Consider the following 18,969-nt stretch of genomic DNA (forward strand, 5'->3'; position numbering starts at 1 on the left):
CAACTGGTGTAAATCCACTTAGCACAAATAAAATTGCATTGATTTACACCAGCAAGGATCTGTCCCTAGATTTGCACAAACAATGCTTTTTTTGTGTATCAATTGAAGAGATGCCTAACTACCCAAATGGCAAATGGCGTTGCAGGTTTTGCCTTAAAAAATAAAAAGTCAAGTTTTCAAACAGAACATGAAAAAGTGCATTTACAGAAATACAGGCACCCCCAGCTTTATAGGCCACTAAGTAAAATGCGTACACACACATACATACATACATGCACATACAGTGCACCTGTTGTTGGTAGGAGGCACCTGAAACCTTTAAGACACAGAGTGGACAGATAATCTCGGATGTGGGCTTTGCAGATCTTTTACAGAAAGACAGCAGGGCCGATTTACCAGAAGATGTCATAGAAGGTGGTGGAATCCTCTAAAGCCCCTGAGTACTTAAAGACTTAATGTATAAAACTTTATATAGCAGAAAGGAAAGTGGAGCCAATTCAAATCCTTAAGTGCAGAAGGCTTTTAGCTGCTCCATTCCAACTGCACTCTGTCCATCTGCCCTACTCCTCCAGCCCAGGTTCCCATTATGTGCAGCTGAACCTTGCTCACTGGGCTTGGATAAACCACACTTGCTATCCAGGCATCCCTGTTATCTGGGGTAAGGCAGGGGGACGTGACCCTGTCTCAGATACGGACCTTTTGAATAATTGATATTTGGATCAGATTTTAGTTGCACTTAATAATTTTGGTTGAAAAATTAGAACATTTTTTGTGGAAAAGTTTTGAGAAACAATTTTCTGTACTGAAAATTTTCAAATTTCATTTTTGGGGACCAGGTCTAAGCCAGCACAATTGTGTTGTTTTGTTTTTGTTTGCAAGCATATTCACAACCCCCCCCTTCTCTTTTGGTTAACCCCCTCTCCCCTCAGAATGTAATTTTTTTTTAACCACCTCTAATAAATGTAGCAATGAGTAATAACCAGTGGTGGAATGTGAGGGTATCAGTTGCTAACAGAAGAAATCTGGTACCATCATTAACCACAGGAGGGAAGTTTGAAGGGTTTGCCATCTGAAATCCAAGCCAGGGTTTTGCTGTGTTGTTTTTCTGCATGGTTATGATATTTTATAATCCAAGGTAAGGTTAGAATATTTATATTTGAAATATTGTCTGGTGTAAAGAGCAGCTAGAGGAAGCTATTTGCAGGGCACAACAAGAAGTTCTATTGGTTTTATAAAACCCAAGAACAATGCTAGATATTCTTGAGTGCCATCATTATTAACTGTTTACCTGTATACAAATATAGAGCACTCCTGTGCTAGTACGGGAACCTGCAGTGATATCGGCTGCATTGAGATGATAAAGCATTAATCCCATTGTTCTCCTTTAGTTTAAGTGGTTAGGGCAGGTGCTTTCAGAACAGGAGGATCCAACCCTTCGGTTGCAGTGAAGTTCCGGGTGCCAGTAGTGTGCAATAAAGTGACACATGTGAAGTCCTAGATGGCAAGTAGATGCTCCAGATCAGAGGATGCCTCTCACTCTGGATGTGCCTGGCAAATGGGAATCCCAAATCTGTTGGTGCCTCTAGGCAGTACAGCAGTATTAATGTTAATAGTTTGTTACATGCTTAAAGCAAGTTTGGATGTTTTTCCTAAATTAATGGAGATATCCTATCTCCTAGAACTGGAAGGGACCTTGAAAGGTCATTGAGTCCAGCCCCCTGCCTTCACTAGCAGGACCAAGTACTGATTTTGCCCCAGATCCCTAAGTGGCCCCCTCAAGGATTGAACTCACAACCGTGGGTTTAGCAGGCCAATGCTCAAACCACTGAGCTATCCCTCCCCCCGAAGAGCTCCTCCAGTTCAAACAGGGGTTATTTTGGGGAAGTCCTCTGGCCTGTCTGATGCAGGAGGTCAGACTACATGATTACAATGGCCCCATCTAGCCTTGCGAACTATGAACCTGGATTGTACAAATAAGACAACTGTCTAGCAGACCCCAAGGAATATGACTGTTTGGTCTTGGTCTTAGATTGAGAATGCAATAGATGGATATGGGTATGTAATGAGAGATTGCTCTTGATCCTAATCTAAGTATTAATGAAGTATGTGTACAAGGCCCATGCAGTATGACCGCTTTTAATAAGGCCTAAGAAAAACTCAATGGAACCCATCTTTTTTGGTCTCTATTTTGTTAAAGATTTCCTTACATTTTCCTCTCTCCCCGTTCTGCTCTTCGGGTGCCTGCTACTGGGGCATTTTTGCTGCCAGCTTGATCTGACACGATTACTCCTCTGTGCAGGCGCTGCAGAGCAGCCACTGTGGGAGGCAGGGGAGGTCTGTCTCCAGCAGGCTGTTTTCCAGTGCCTGAGAGGATCAGTTCTATGATTCACTTAGCATTTGCTGGCCTAGGGTGCAAACCTTGCTATCCCCTTTGGCAGTGCTGTGCCTTCCTGCTGCCGGCTCTGCCTGCATATCTATTATCAATACAGAAATATCACTCAGTAAGGGCACAATAAACTTTGCAACAGAGTGAGCATAACACTTTAGGCTGCACATGACAAAATCTAGTAAAGTGCAGATGTATTCAAAGCATGTTGGGGAGGGGGAGATGCGAAGGCATTTATAATACCAGTCGGCATAAAAAAATCATTGCCTGGTACACACACTGCTTTTATGGGCACACATTCTAAATGTGTAATTAACAGCGTAACTGTGCGACTTGCACTGGAAATGCATTGCAGGCTGCACAGTTATTAAGACGGTTATATACAACTTCCTCATTATTCACTCAGATCGCGTTGTAAAACACACAGCTGTACAATTTGTTGCCATATATCAGCAGTTACCATGATGCTAAGGGTACTAACCCTCTCTTTGCTGAATTGCCCTTATATCTTCATTAAAGAAAATCTATTAATCAAGCAATCCTGACTGAATAGGAATATTATGAGCTGAATGAGTATAGCTCGATTAGGCCAGATTCTTACCTGGTGTAAATCATCATAATGTTGTTGACTGCAGCGACACTGTGGTACAGTACCTGAGGAGGTGGTCCATTTGCACCCTAGATGGAGATATGGTAAACGTTTGTTATTGAATGCACTTCACCGAAAGAGGCGGGTTTGTCTCTGTGTGGGAGAAACCTGGATGAGTTTTTCTATACCCTGGGCCGGGTGAATGACTCTGTGTGAGGGAGGGGCTCTCGGTAAGCTCAGATGGCTTTAATTAAAGTGAAACCAGTGTTGGACTAGTGCCAGGGCCTGCCATGCCTGAACACCTGTAGTTTACATCTTGTGATGGAAGGTCAGACGAAATGAAAATGGAGTATCTACTTCTCCTGGATTAAATCCAGCCTGGGTAAACCCTCCTTGCTATCTCCACACAAACACACACATGCCTGAAAATGAAGGTCACTTTGGCGCTCACCAGCTGGACTCAAGAATAGAACTTTTTCAGTGATTTCACGCATGACTCTGAAATTAAAAGGAGCTGCAGGATTCACTTCTACTATTTCCTTGACACATGAGCCTATGTCAGCAAGGACTAAGTAAAGGCTAGGTCTACACTGGGCGGGGGGGTCAGCCTAAGATACGCAATTTCAGCTACGCAAATAGTGTAGCTGAAGTCAGCGTATCTTAGGTCGATTTACCTGGCCGAGAGGACGGCGGCGAGTCGACCGCTGCCGCTCCCCCGTCGACTCCACTTCCGCCTCTCACCGCGGCGGAGTTCCGGAGTCGACGGCAGAGCAATCGGGGATCAATTTTATCGCGTCTACACTAGATGCGATAAATCGATCCCCGATAGATCGATCACTACCCGCAGATCTGGCGGGTAGTGTAGACGTTGTCTTAAAATTTGCCCTTATAATGATCTGCTGTGGCACATATTGGCTGCGGTGACCATTGGAATGGCCAGAACAAAATCTTTTACACCTAGACTCTCAATATTGAGAGTTCATTTGTATAAGATTTTAAACCAAAGAAATCCACAGTTCAGGTTCAGGGCAAAATTCCTGCCAGGCCAGCAGATGTCTAAGAATGGGACTTCCATGTTTCACAACACAGTTTAACCCTAGAAACTAAAATATGTGTGCACACGCATCTCGATATTTCATAACAGCAAAATGGCTGTAGTTAAAGCATTTTAGGGGTTTCTTTGCTTTATAAAATGCTTGTTTGAGGCTGTAAAGCCCTCTAGTGAGACTGAAATTGTTTAGCAGCACTTTTAGATGATTTCTAGTTATTTTTCCTTTAGTGACTCCCCTGTTGTTGTTGGGCACAAGTTATCCTATTCCAGAGCAGTTTCTCCAGATACTTGCAAAATGGAAGGAACCTTGTACTGTGGCGTAAGTCACATTAAACCAAGCATATACTGTAACAGAATATCATTCAAAGGCAACACGTTATCCCAGCCAATCTTTTCTTGAAGATCCTAGAGCAGCAAAAAACACTGTTTATTGCAAACTCCAAATTTGGATCCGATTACTTACAAGCCTGTGAATCTTTTGGATAATTTGGGTGGAATTCTGGACAAAGTATTCAATTCAATCCAGAATTCCAGATAAGTATAGATCAAATTCTAGGCAAACTTGGCCCTACGTGTAGGTTGAAATCCTAGTTCTGTTGACTCCCCGAAGTCCCATTGACTTCAGAAAGTCCAGGATTTCACCCACGATTTCCATTTAAAATCAGGCAAAATGGGCTGAATTCACTGTTAGGTTTTGGGTTCATTCACACCTAACACTCAAGGAAAACTCCAGTGTGTGTGAACTTGTGATGGGTGCCTGCCCCACACTGGTCTCTAAGGCAGGTTTCCCAAACCTGGGAGGCCGCTTGTGTAGGGAAAGCCCCTGGCGGGCCGGGCTGGTTTGTTTACCTGTCGCGTCCGTAGGTCTGGCTGATCGCGGCTCCCACTGGCCGCGGTTCGCCGCTCCAGGCCAATGGGAGCTGCTGGAAGCGGCGCGGGCCAAGGGACATATTGGCTGCCACTTCCAGCAGCTCCCATTGTCCTGGAGCAGCGATCTGCGGCCAGTGGGAGCCGAGCCGCAATCGGCTGGACGTGCAGACAGGGCAGGTAAACAAACCGACCCGGCCCGCCAGGGGCTTTCCCTACACAAGTGGCCTCCCAAGTTTGGGAAACACTGCTCTAAGGGGTTAATAGAGCCCTTGGGAGGCTGCGCGGGAGGCAGCCAATCAGAGAGGGGCTGTGAGGAGCGGCCGGGCTAGCCCATATAAGAAGGGCTGCAGAGCAGAGCAGCTTCAGTCACTCTCTAGAGCTTGAGGAGGGAGGAGGACTGGCTGCCTTGCAGGCTGAAGGCAGAAAACACCCTAGACATAGAAGTGCTGCAGGTAGAGACCCAGGGAGCTAAAGGCAGCTCCTGATGGGCTGCAGGGATCTGCAGACTGAGGCCATGAGGCAAGGGCAAAGAAGGTGCTGGGGCCGCAGGGAAGTGGCCCAGCGAGATCTACAGAGGAGTCTGAGAGGACACAGAAAGTGGCAGCCATCTACAGGGTCCCTGGGCCGGCACCCGGAGTAGTGGGCGGGCCTGGGTACCCCCCTCAGTTGCCACTGAGGAAGTGGTGGAACTCTGGACTGCAGTTGCCACTGAGGGAAGTGGCTGGACGATATTGCAGAGCCCCTGGAAGGGGGAAACCAGAGCATAACATGACCAGAGGGCTGTGTGACTGAAGAGGATGCTAGGGTCCTGGGAGTGACGTGGGTCCCAGAGCAGAAGTGACGGCGGCATGGCACCACCAGAAGAGGGCGCACTGGTGATAAGAGCTAGTCCCTGTGACAGCCAGCAGGAGGCGCTGGTGTGGTGAGTCGCACCCTGTCACAGAACCCATAGGCGCTGGTGTGGTGAGTCGCACCCTGTCACAGAACCCATAATAACTAACTCTGGACCAAAAAAAAAAAAAAAAAGAGTTGTGCTCAAAAAGCCTGTGATTCAAAGCCACTGAGTTACTTTGGGATCTCCTTAGGAAGGAGGTTTTTAACCAGTAAAACTTCAGACTATTGCATGGCCATGGATTGTACTTTGCTGTGCTTTGAATTGTACAGAATTAGAACTTGAACAATGGTTGGTATCCTTTGTCCCTCCTTCAGGACAGGCCAACCATGGATAGTCATTTGCCAGTAATCTGCAGTTCTTACCACTGGGATATAAAAGCCCAGCAGACAGATCTATCTATATTTCTATCTTTAGTTGGCTATTCACCCCAGACGATAACAGTTTTGTAGCTAGGATTGAAACCATCACAGGGCTGTGTAACAGGTTCCATGGCGACATTTTGTTATGACCTCATCCAAAGTCCATTAAAGTCAATGGAAAGATACCCATGCAGATGCGGTTACCCTTTGCATTTACCTTACTCCCTACCCTTTAACTGCTTGTTTCCATGGGGGCCAATGGTTTCTACTCTTTAGAAATGCACAGAGAAAAATAGTCAGTTACACTGAGAGCAAAGAGCCACTTTAAATGATCCAAACTGACTGGGGAGTTACATTTCAAACCATTCGCCCGTGCCATTAAAAAAATCCTATGGCGTATGCATCCCTACAAAATAATGATGGGCAGAATAAATGGTCTGAAAGTACCTCGCCTACTCCATACCATTTAATCAAGGTGCAGTGAGTGGAACTGGCCTAACATTTACAAAGGGAGAACTGACACAATGCATATTTGAACACCATGAGAAATAGCATCACTGGGGACAGAGAGTGAGTTTAGTTAATAATGAATGGCACATCCTATAAAATACCATTACACAGTGTTCAAGGCCCAAGAATGATGACATAATTATTAGGAGACTGGGAGATTAAGATATAATTTAAAGAAACATGACAGGGGAGGGTGTAATTGGGGAGACAAAATACACAGGAAGTTTGTAATTTACATGTCAAAATACCTTTTACATGTTTTGATTGGATTGGACGCCGCCTTTCCACTTCATTTATCTTGGCTTCAATTAGAGGCAGCAGAAATGACATCTCACGTTCATATTCTTGACACACGCTGCTCATAGACACTTTCTAATTCTAACAGACAGTGAGGGGAAAAGGGAAACTCGATTCTGCCTCCGTCATGGACTTCTTCGTTAACCCCTAATTTGTTTCTAAATGAGGCTGTCACTGTGGTTCAAATGAATATGCGCTCAGGAATAAGGGGGCGTGTGTTTTGGTATTAGCTTAGAGGCAGGGCTTTGCATGTCGTGTTCCTTCATTGCTGGTAGTACCCCAAATCTGCTTAGCTACAAAAAGGAAGAAAAGAGCATTTTGCCGCTGATCGGAGAATTTTCCTATATGAACAGAGCAGTTTTTTTTATCCGAATGATCATATTCACAATGTAGCATTAATCAAACAGAACCATCTCCAAAGTAGAGGATGTTAAGTTGTGATTTCCTCTTTGTCAGAAATTTTGCTCTTTACTTTTTTTGCCCATCTTTTATCTAGTGTCACCACACGTTTTCTGTTGAGCTGTAGCAGTTTGCGCCCTTTATTTTTTCACTCGTTTCCGCCCAAACATATACACTAGAATAGTCAAAGGTGGATCTGAGATAAAGCCATGTATTTCCCAGAGACTGAAATATCTACTCACCTGAAGGCATCTATTGTAGCTTCCCATCTTAGTAATTATAATGACCTAATGCCTCCCATGTATCCTGTGGAAACCATGATTTACATTTTAAAAGGGGCTGGTGATTTTGGGTGCTTCTATTTTTGGTTGGGCAATTTGAGGCATCATAAAGATGCCCGATTTTCTGAAAGCGCTGAGCACCCACAGGCCGAGCCCCCTATAAAGGGTCTCAAATTCACCACCCAACACTCACTAGTCACTTTTGAAAACGTAGGCCCCACGGTTTAGTCTCAACCATAACTTTGCTTGTTGAATTTCCCTGTAAAACAAACTTGCCCAAAGGAACAGTAAGCAGGGAATATCAGAGCAGCAGCAGTTCTTGACAGATATCCTCTGGGAGGGAGTTTGTCTCACCAGACTGAGGAAGAAGTCAGAGTTGCTGTATGAGGTTTCTGCATATCTTGAACTCCATCAGAAATTGCAGACGTATCATGGAGCTGGAAGGAGTAACCAGTACTGTTTCTGCTAGTGCTATTGGTGAATTTAGCCATCTGCAGCCACATTGGGATCACTCACCATAAGCCATGCAAGCCGTGAATAATAAGAATAGCACATTCAAATTTTTAGGTGCCCAATCCTGAAGGCATCCAAGTTCTTAACAGAAAATAACTAAATCCATCGTAATTTAAAAATGGACAATGCAATGAATAACTGACGTTTACAGAGTGCCTTTTTTCAACCAAACACTTGAAAGGGCTCAACAAAGTTACAAGCCACAGATAGCAGGATTGCTTCAGTCACAGAAATGCAGCTGCCACTTGGGTTGAATAGTGCAGCATTCAAACAGTGCACAGCAACTCTGCGCAGCAGTGTGACACTGAGAAGATATCATACTCCTTTGAAATGACAAGGGGATTAGGGCACTGGTCCTGCAAACACGTATGTTTGTGCTTCACTTCCAGCACATGAGTAGTCTTATTGAAGTCAGTGGGGTTGCTCACATGTATAAAGTTATTTACTAATACACAGATATCTCATAGAGCTGGAAGGGACCCTGAAAGGTCATTGAGTCCAACCCCCTGCCTTCACTAGGCAGGACCAAGTACTGATTTTGCCCCACATCCCTAGGTGGCCCCCTCAAGGGTTGAACTCACAACCTGGGGTTTAGCAGACCAACGCTCAAACCACTGAGCTATCCCTCCCCACGTTAAGTGCACATGTGTTTGGACTAAATAATTACATTAAGCAAGATCACAGCCTGAATTGAATGAGGTGCAGAGTTCTCTCTTGCTGTTTTCATTTCTTGTTCTATTTGAAACCAAGGAGTATTGGCCTGAGAAACTGAGTTGCGCCATCTCGAGGAAACGGTCAGACTCTGATGCTTAGGAAGTGCTGCAAAACCTTCCTCTTTGAAAAAGGCTTTCTTCTAAAATAATGACAGCCACAGCCACATCACTTCCTCTGCCTTCTGCCCCAGCTGCTGACCAACCAAAACAAAAGGGGACATTTAAACATCTAAAATAAAAACCAAAAACTGCACCCCAAGCACAGCTTTGACCCCCCAAAAAGAAGAAGGGCCAGAGACTCCATGAAGTCTGCTAGGGACTTCACTGTTGCTGTTGATTTTACATGGAAGGTACTCAGTGTAAAGCCCTAAGATAGACAGAAATAGTTCAAAGGAACAAACCTTAAGAAACAGATAGCTGTTCGGAACCACACCTAAAACTAGATTGTTTATGGTTCCAGATTTGGGCAAGGTGTCAGCTCAATTCTTATTTTGGCTGTTTCACTTAGAATCATAGAGATGTTGAGCAACCTTGAGAAGTCTAGTCCATCCCCCTGCACAGAGGCAGGACCACGTAAACTTAGAGTATCCCTGACGGGTGTTTGTTTAACCTGTTCTTAAAAAATCTCCAGCGATGGGGCTTCTACAACCTCTCTTGGAAGCCTGTTCCAGAGCTGAAACTATCCTCAGTGTTAGCAAATTTTTCTTATTATCTAACCTAATCTCCTTGCTGCACATTAAGCCCATTACTTCTTGTTCTACCATCAGTGGACATGGAGAACAATTGATCAACATTCTTTTTATAACAGCCCTTAACAGATGTACAGAATGTTATTAGGTCTCACCTCAGGCTTCTTTTCTCAACACTAAATGTACCCAGTTCTTGTTAACCGTTCCTCATAGCTCATAGCTCATGTTTTTTTTTAACCTTTTATCATTTTTACTGCTCTCCTCTGGACTCTCTCTGATTTTTCCAGTTTTCTTCAGTGTGGCACCCAAAACTGGACTACTCCAGTGGAGGCCTCACCAAGGCCGAGTAGGGGGGGATAATTACGTCCTGTGTCTTATGTAAGACATTTCTGTTAATACATTCCAGAACAATATTTGCCTTTTTCACAACTACATGAATTACATTATTAGCTCATATTCAATTTATGATCCACTAGAACCCCAAATCCTTTGCTGAACCACTACTGCCCAGCCAGTTATTCCCCATTTTGTATTTGTTCATTTGATTTTTCCTTCCTGTAGTGTGGCTGCAGTACTTTGCATTTGGCTTTACTGACTTTCTTCTTGTTGATTTTAGACCAATTCTCCAATTTATCAAGGTCATTTTGAATTCTAATCCTGTCCTCCCAAAGGCTTGCAACCCTTCCCAGCTTGGTGTCATCTGCAAATTTTATAAGCCTACTCTCCACTCCATTATCCAAGTCAGTGTTTCTCAAACTGGGGTCGCTGTGTGTTTAGGGAAAGCCCCTGGCGGGCCGGGCCGGTTTGTTTACCTGCCGCGTCCGCAGGTCTGACTGATCGTGGCTCCCACTGGCCGTGGTTCGCCGCTGCAGGCCAATGGGAGCGGCTGGAAGCAGTGGCCAGTACGTCCCTCAGCCCGCACCGCTTCCAGCAGCTCCCGTTGGCCCGGAGCAGCGAACCGCGGCCAGTGGGAGTCGCGATCGGCTGGACCTGCGGACGGGGCAGATAAACAAACTGTCCTGGCCCACCAGGGACTTTCCCTACACAAGCGGCAACCCCAGTGTGAGAACACTAATCCAACTCATTTAAACTTGAATAGTTTCACCAAGCCCTAGTTGTGTATGGATTCCAGTTAAAACCAGTTTCTGGATCTGTGTAATGATTGGAAATCCTTTTGACTGGGACACATCAATTGTTAGTTGGCATCAATCTATTTTTCTCTATTAAGCCAATCTATAATGTGCCCACCACCAAATAACTGGGCAGCAGTGGAACTAAGTTTCTGTGTCTATATTGCTGCATAAATAGTACATAAGAGCCATCCTAGTTTACAATACCAGGAACTGCCATTAGTGAAAATGGCGACTTCGTGAATTTTTCCAGTGAATTCAGTACATAACTTGTTCAACCTCAGCAGGGATTTACTTTAAAAAGTGTCCCCCTAGACAGTGTAAAGTAAAATTCCAGAGGACCATGTTGACCATGAAAGAACCTCTCAAACCACTAAAAGAAAATTAAATGTTTGTGGAAAAATCTAGGCGCAATGCACCTGCTGCTAAGTGCATATGGCGTTGAGGACCAGGATCATCCTGACTTGATTTCAAAATGCCATGATGTTTCACTCAAGACACTGGGCTAAGCTGGCCCAGCCTGATCTGATTTCCTAACCTGCAAAAAGTCGTGGCACCAAGGCTGAGTTTGCACTGGCAAGAATGAGACTCATGGTTCACCAACCCTGTGCAGCCCCATTGGTAGTAAGGGGCAAGTGGACACAGTCAAGGTCTATTGTTTTTACTACCGTATTTGCCTGACTCTGCTCTGAGAAGGGTTAGGTGGTGCAGGAATGAGGCCCAGCTCCTCAAAGATTTGTAGGTGCCTAACTCACACTGGAAATCTGGTAGTTAAATGCCTAAATACCTTTGAGGATCTGGGCCCTAAGCACTAGTTATACTACAGCTTCCATGCCACCATCGTGTCCCATTTTTGCCAGTGCAGACAAGGCCCAGGAAAGACTAAGAAAAAGAGCGGACAATGGAAAACTTTTTGATTTAAATATTTATTAGGAACAAAGCTAGAAGCCTGTGGAAAATACACGCCAGAGCTGTTAACCAAAGGCCATGGAACTCCAACGATGCGGTGTAGCGCGTATAGTGCATACATCATTAGACCACTGGCAACAACACACTGAAGCCTTGCCCAAATTTCAATTCTTACACTTCAAATAGTCTCAGCTTTCACCAGACAAATTAATATTTAATGCACACGAGCACACTGTACTATTCCCAACTGTGTGATCTAATATGAACAGCTATTTCATAAACCAACAAGGCCTATTCAATTGGCGACCATTTAATCTATAACATGCCATTAAACCATAAAAGCAGCCATGAAAACACAAATTAGATACTTGTTTGTCAGTCCGGCACTAAAGCAGGGAACATAGCAAGGTCAGTGCAGAAAGTAGGCTTGCAGTTTCTAGTAGACCATCCAAGGCAAAAGGCCTGTGCATTTTAAACAATATGAGAAGTGGGGAATCAAATTCCTTTCTTGCAACACTGACTGGGTGTTGGAGCAAAGTGTATCCCATACACAGACTTAATGATGGAGAGTTCCCAACTCAAGGATGACCCTAAGATTTCTATGGACCAATGTGAAATAATGTGTGTGTGACACCATCTGCTCCCCCCCTTCTTTAACCAGGGCCCCCATCACCGTGTATCCACAAGACCTACCCTATGACCCTGCCCCATCTTTCTTTGCTAATGCTGATGCTAGAAGAGTTAGTGCGATCCTTAGCTGTATAAACATGGGAGAAGTGAATTAGAGTGGGGAGGAGATTTTACTTCTGTATGTGGCTTTGGTGAGACTAATACTCCACTCAGTTCTGGTATCCACATTTTGAAAAGGATGTGGAAACGTGGCGCCGGTGCAGAAAAGAGACACAAAAATTATTCGAGGCCCAGAGAAAATGCCTTACAGCAAGAGACTTACAATGCTCAATCTGTTTATTTTATTGAAAAGAAGATTGAGAGGGGCTTGATTACAGCGTGTAAGTACCTTTACGATGAGAAAATATTGGATACTAAAGGGCGCTCTTTAATCTAGCAGAGAAAGTCCTAACAAGAGCCAAAGGCTGGAAGGTGAAACAAGTCAAATTCAAACTGGAAATAAGGCACACACTTTTAACATGGAGGGTGATTAAACTATATGATGTAGCCAAACACAAGTTATAGGGCTTAATATAGGGGTAACTGGCTGAAAAGTAATGACCTGTTATGTGCAGGAGGTCAAACTAGATGGGACAATGGTCCCTTCTTGAGTAAACTCTCTAAATCAGGAGTCGGCAATGTTTGGCATGCGGCTCGCCAGGGTAAGCACCCTGGCGGGCTGGGCCAGTTTAATTTACCTGCTGACATGGCAGGTTCGGCCGATCGCAGCCCCCACTGGCTGCGGTTCGCCGTCCCGGGCCAATGGGGGCGGCGAGAAGTGGCGCAGGAGAGCGATGTGTTGGCCGCGGTTTCTCGCCGCCCCCATTGGCCCGGGACAGCGAACCGTGGCCAGTGGGGGCCGCGATCGGCTGAACCTGCCACGTCAGCAGGTAAATAAAACTGGCCTGGTCCGCCAGGGTGCTTACCCTGGTGAGCCGCGTGCCGAATGTTGCCGACCCCTGCTCTAAATCTATAGATTCTGTGACCTTTTGCAGGTGGGGAATGATCTGTCTCCAATATCTCTTTGTGAAGCTTTGTGGCACCAGTCACCCTCTGTTCCCCAAGGTGCTGGGCAGCTAGTAAATTTAATCTCTCTCAGAGGCTGTGAAATCAGATGGAACTGTGAGCACGGAACTGGGAATAGAATTCTGGCTGTTGGTCGGTGTGTGTGTGTGTGTGTGTGTGTGTGTGTGTGTGTAGGCTCCTAGAAGAGTTGGGCCCTATACAATTACATAGGCCTAAACCACCACTGCCGTCCTTCTATCCATAGTTCCTATTACAACCTATGGTTACTATTGATTTAGGTATTAAACTCCTCTTTAGATAATGAAATTAAACACCATCAGTCTGAAGGCGGTCAGGGCCTTCTCCTTCACTGTAGAATTACTCATATTAGGAGAAATGGAGACTGAAGCGAGGCAGGGTGACAGGGTAAAGAAAGGGATGGGGCTAAGGCAGCCATGTTATGGCCATGTGAGTGGAAAGTTTGGAGGGTTGCAGCCAACCACAGCAAAAGGCGTTATAGTCAGCGATTGGAGCACAAACTTGAAGGCAAGGAGAGCGTATTTCAGCATGACTACTGCAGTAATTTGATTTGTGCCCTGATAACTCAATAATAATCGTTTCCTGGGCAAATAAATTCAAGGAAGTGTTTTTAGCTCAGGATATATATTTATTAGCTTACAAACAGCCCTTGAGTTATTATTTAAATTTTCTTTCCAAATAATTCCCATTCTTTCCTCTGATCAATTACATCTTGCCAAATGCATGGCTGTTGGCCCTGTTAACACAAGATGCACAATGCAGAATGTTTATTTTGTGGCTGGTCACCAGATTCTTTGCAGTTTGCAAATTTCCATTTGACATGCTACAATATTCCTGGCACATCATATGATCTACAGGCAATACCTTTACAGGTGTGCATCTTAATAAAAGGCCACATACTCTCCATTCAGTACCAGTGGAAAATGGGATTAATTTAAGAGCATTCTAGTATTATATTACTGATCTTGGTATGTTTGTGTCAGAGTTTTAGCATTATTTTAATGTTTGTTTTGTTTTTATTTCTACTGTTTCTTGATTTTGAAAAAAAAAAAACCCACCAACCAAACAAGAAAAAAATCCCCTAAAAATAACCATTTCTTATGAATTGGTACTCTGATGAAGGGAGCTGATCTAAAAAGTCCTTGAAAATATGAGAGCTTGGACAAAGTTTAATACACATATGATTGAACTCAATATCTCAAGGGAGAGCAATGGAATGTAGAACATGTCACCTCCAAATAATCTGTTAAACTCTGACTAAGGTCAGAAATGACCAAAAGCCATTGATGTTTGATGTCTAATATGAAGTGACCTGGTTGTCTTATTACAGGTCTGAATCGTTGTTCATATCACAAAAACTGGCATTACAATGGTACTAACTGTCACTCCCTGTTGGCAATCACATCAGAGCGGACAAAGAATGAATCCTTTTTAGATATGAACAAATACTTTTTTATCTGTCAAAGCTGGTAAAAATCGTAAGTACGTTTGTTAATATTTTTTTTTAAATGTTAATTTTTTGGGGTTTTTTTATCAATAGTTTCAAAACTTTTCAATTTCACAATGAAAAAATTAAATCAAACCAACTCTTCCTCCAAAAATCAGTTTTTGAAAACCAAAAATGTTTTTGTTTTTTTTAATTTTCAATTTTTCAGTCCCCAACTTTTTCTCCCCCACTTCCTCCTTTCCCCCCCCTTTTTGAAAAAAGGAGGCAGGAAAGGGGGAAAAAACAACATTTGAAAAATTTTCATTTTCAGTTTAACCCCCCCCCCCCAAATATTTTTGTTTTTCCAGTTTTGCTTTATTTCACTGAAAAATCAGAAAGTTTCCCGAAAAGCCATATTTTTAAAAGGGTTTTGGGAAAAAAATTCAACTATCTCTATCTATCTACCTACCTATCCCTGGTGTCGGAGAATAACAGAGTTCTCACTTTTTGTTTGCTTCCACACTGGTAAATTAGATTAGTGTAGGAAGCCCTAATGGAGTTCAGAGAGTCGTCTGTTCCTTTCTCTGGGAGCAAGACTCTCTGCTTGGAGTAGAGTTTGCTGTTGTAAATATAATCCTAGTTTTGGTGGGTGTTGCAGCATTTCCTTACAGCCTGATGATCAAGGTTTGAATTAGTTTATTCTCTTCTGCAAGTTCCTTGCACAGCTAAATCCCCTTGACCAAGACTGCTCTGTTTGCATTCACCCTCTTCTTCCTCCAGCACTTTGGAAACTGCATAGTTTGGAGCACAGTTATCTTGGTCGGTCATGATTCAAATCACAGATGTAGCTAGGTGCTAATCCACGGAAAGCCCTGAAAATCAGAACCCAGGCTTTGAACTGACCCCTGAAACAGACTGGGAACCCATGTGGAGACTGGATGAGATGGGATGATGTTCGCTGCATTGAGAAGTCGGATGACCATATTTGCATAAGCCAGTGTCACTGCATTGCTTCCACATTCAACCCCAAATACAGCATATTTTGCAGGTGGCAAAAATATGGATCTCTGTGGTCACATCCTCCTCTAGAAAGAGGGAGCAACTTTTCCTGGCATGCTAGAGGGGGAAGAAAAAGCTTTTTACCACTGACACTAGCTGATACTCTATACTAAGGTCCGCATCCTCAAATTTATTTAGGCTCCTAACTCCCATTGATTTCAGTGAAGTTAAGAGCCTAAATAACTTTGAGGATCTGGGCTGTAAAGCCTAACTGAACAGGACCCTCAAGTTTCACACCACTTGGATGAACAGGAGGACAGATGCCTTTGACAGGAGAGATCAATAACCCAGCTGGGTCTTAAAAACTAGAGAGTATGGTTTAATGGATAGTGTTCCGGAATGGGACTCAGAAGACCCTGATTCTAGTCCTGCTCTGCTTCTGGGTGACCTTGGGTGAGGGTCGTCTCAGTGCCTCGGTTTCCCCATCTATAACATTGGGTTAATGATGCTGACCTCTTTTCTAAAGCATTTTGGAATCTATAGATGAATGAGCTAGGTATTATTATTCCATCTTTCCTACTTCTGGCCTGCATTGTCCGGGTTAGGGTTGACCCAGCAGCTCTTCATTTAGGAGCTTCTTTCAAGCAGACATTGTGTCATCCTTGTTGGGACATAGATAAAGAGCTGCATACTCGCAGTGTGTTATTATTAGCTTTCAAATAATCCACATGAAATCATTTCTTTACATTTCTAGCAAGAATCCCAGTTATTCTCTTCTGCTGCATTACTTACAGCGCTGCCAACGTCTAGTAGTAGTTGGTGATGGGACACAGCAGATCTACAAACAAATGCTAAAGAAAAAACAGGACACTTTTTTGAATACCATGAAAATATTAGCATTAGAAGTAATGGCTGGTATTATTTTCATAGTGTGACTAGCATCCTATAAATACCGAAGATAGATTGTGTCTAGGAGCCATTTGTACGAAGTTTCTTTGCATGAGAAAGCTACAGCTTGGATTTGAGTTTTAAACCCTCCAGAGTCTTCCGTAGTTTTTTAAAGGACAAAGAAAACCCTTCTTCTTCTGCATATTCCTTTCTGTGCACCAAGGTTGCACCACTGCGCTGAACTACAGATCCCAGTGTGTGGTCAATTATATACTCTCACTGCTTTCAGATTCACTTATCCTGTGATGCTGACTGTCTATGAGCAAAATCCATCAGAGAGTTATTATCTACAAAGAAAAAGCATCAAATATTCAGGCTTCTAATCTGCCTCTGAAAACCAGTGCCTGTTCTCGAAAACACAAGACCTCAAATGACTTATTATTTTGGATGCTTGAAGGCTGGAAACACTTTTGAAATCTTTGTAGCTTAACAATTCAGGATGCCTCAAGCCCACTGGCCAAGTGTAAAAAAGGTACAATATATCACGTGTGGTAAAGGCAGTCATTAAGGATCATGTTATAATTACACAAGCTTCCTCATTGTGCACTGTGATACCTGCAGTAAAGCTAAATAATGGGCTAGCTAGATAGCCTGCTAACTGGTTGTATAAAATGGGCATTTTTAAGCAGCAAATTCTCTCTAAGTACCATAGTATTTATGACGTGCCCATTGCTGCAATAGCTGGACACAATCCACAAATGTGCTACCTAGTTTAACTAGGGCATGGACACAGTCACAAAATTAGAGCTAGATTTCTTCCCACCCTCCCAAAGTTTAGGTTGGGATTTTAGTAGCCCTAATCAGACATTTTCCGTCAAAACGTTTTTTCACCCGAAAATGCTGATTTCCTGAAAAGGAAATGTTTAACAGACACACATTATGTCAATGAAATCTTGTTTAGAAATAACAAAACAAAAAAACACTGGACAGAACGTTTTGTTGAGGGTAAAAATGATCTTTTGGAAACTGAATGTTTTGAAATGACTTTTCATGTTTTTTTTTTTCCATTTTACGTAATATAATATGAAATGAAAAGAAAATAATTCCATTGTGGCACAATGAAGCATTTCAATGAAAATGATTTTTCAAAATGACATTTCATGGGAAATTTCGAATTATTTTGTTTTCATTCTGCCTCTAGTCTGGGAAATAGTAATGTACAGGTGTGATGCTGGCATGCCAGATGCCAACTCTTGCCCAGGCTGCAGGCATTAGCTAAGAACTGACAACCTCATAGCTGGAGACCAGACCAGGTCACCTGCATGTTAGTTTTGTTTAAAATCGGTATTAGTCTTCTACAAATATATTGAGTGTTTAGCGCCTATGAAATGCTTGTAAGTTGCTGCATGCATTAATCTCACTTGTAATGTGTGTATTCCATGCTATGGGAAAATATGTACGTTTTGCTTTATAACTTTGAAACTGTTTGCTCTGAACTTGTGTGAACCCAGGCATGGGACTCATCCCGCCTGCCCATCCAGAAGAACTACCAAAATCAGATGAGCCAGCAAGGATCATTACAATACAAAAGATTGGTTAATAGCCCTATGTGCAGAAGGCCTTGTCTCATTGCTTTGCTGGAAGAGGGAAATAAAAAATAGTTGATGTGACAATTTTTCATCTTTTTAGCTGTTTGAACTCTGAAGGCCCAGAGACTCTAAACTGACACCAGAGATCCCCAGGGGCTGTCTCCTGGGTCTGCCTTGAAAGACACTTTGAGCTACAACTCTGTCACTCTTAGGATTTAGATGATAACTCGTTTACGTGTATATGTTTGCTTTTAACCTGCAAATAACTTATTCCTTTTTCATAGTTAATAAACCTTTAGATAGTTTAATACAGGACAGATTACAGGCATTGTCTTTGGTGTAAAATCTAGGGTACCTATCGATCTGGGGTAAGTGACTGTTCTCTTGGGACTGGAAGCAATCTTGTGATTTTTGGTGTAAGTGACCATTTATCACTAAGTCCAGTTTATCTGTGTGGCAAGATAGACTGGAGATCCTCAGGGGACTGTCTGTGACTCCATGGTAAGACTGTTTCAGTGATCCAGGAGTTCACATTTGTTACTGGCTTGGTGAAATCTAATTATAGAACACACCATCAGTTTGGGGTGTCTGCCCTGTTTTTGACAGTCTGCCCTGAGGTAGACACTCTCGGTCATGAGCAGCATGACAACAGGATACAAAGCTGAACAATTGGCTGAGGGGAATACACAAACTGGTCATTTCCTCTTAAATGTCTGGTTGCTAATTGGCTGGAGCAAAGCATTCTCCCCTCATGTGTACTGTG

This window comes from Malaclemys terrapin, chromosome 10, assembly GCF_027887155.1.
Source record: "Malaclemys terrapin pileata isolate rMalTer1 chromosome 10, rMalTer1.hap1, whole genome shotgun sequence".
NCBI lineage: Eukaryota > Metazoa > Chordata > Testudines > Emydidae > Malaclemys > Malaclemys terrapin.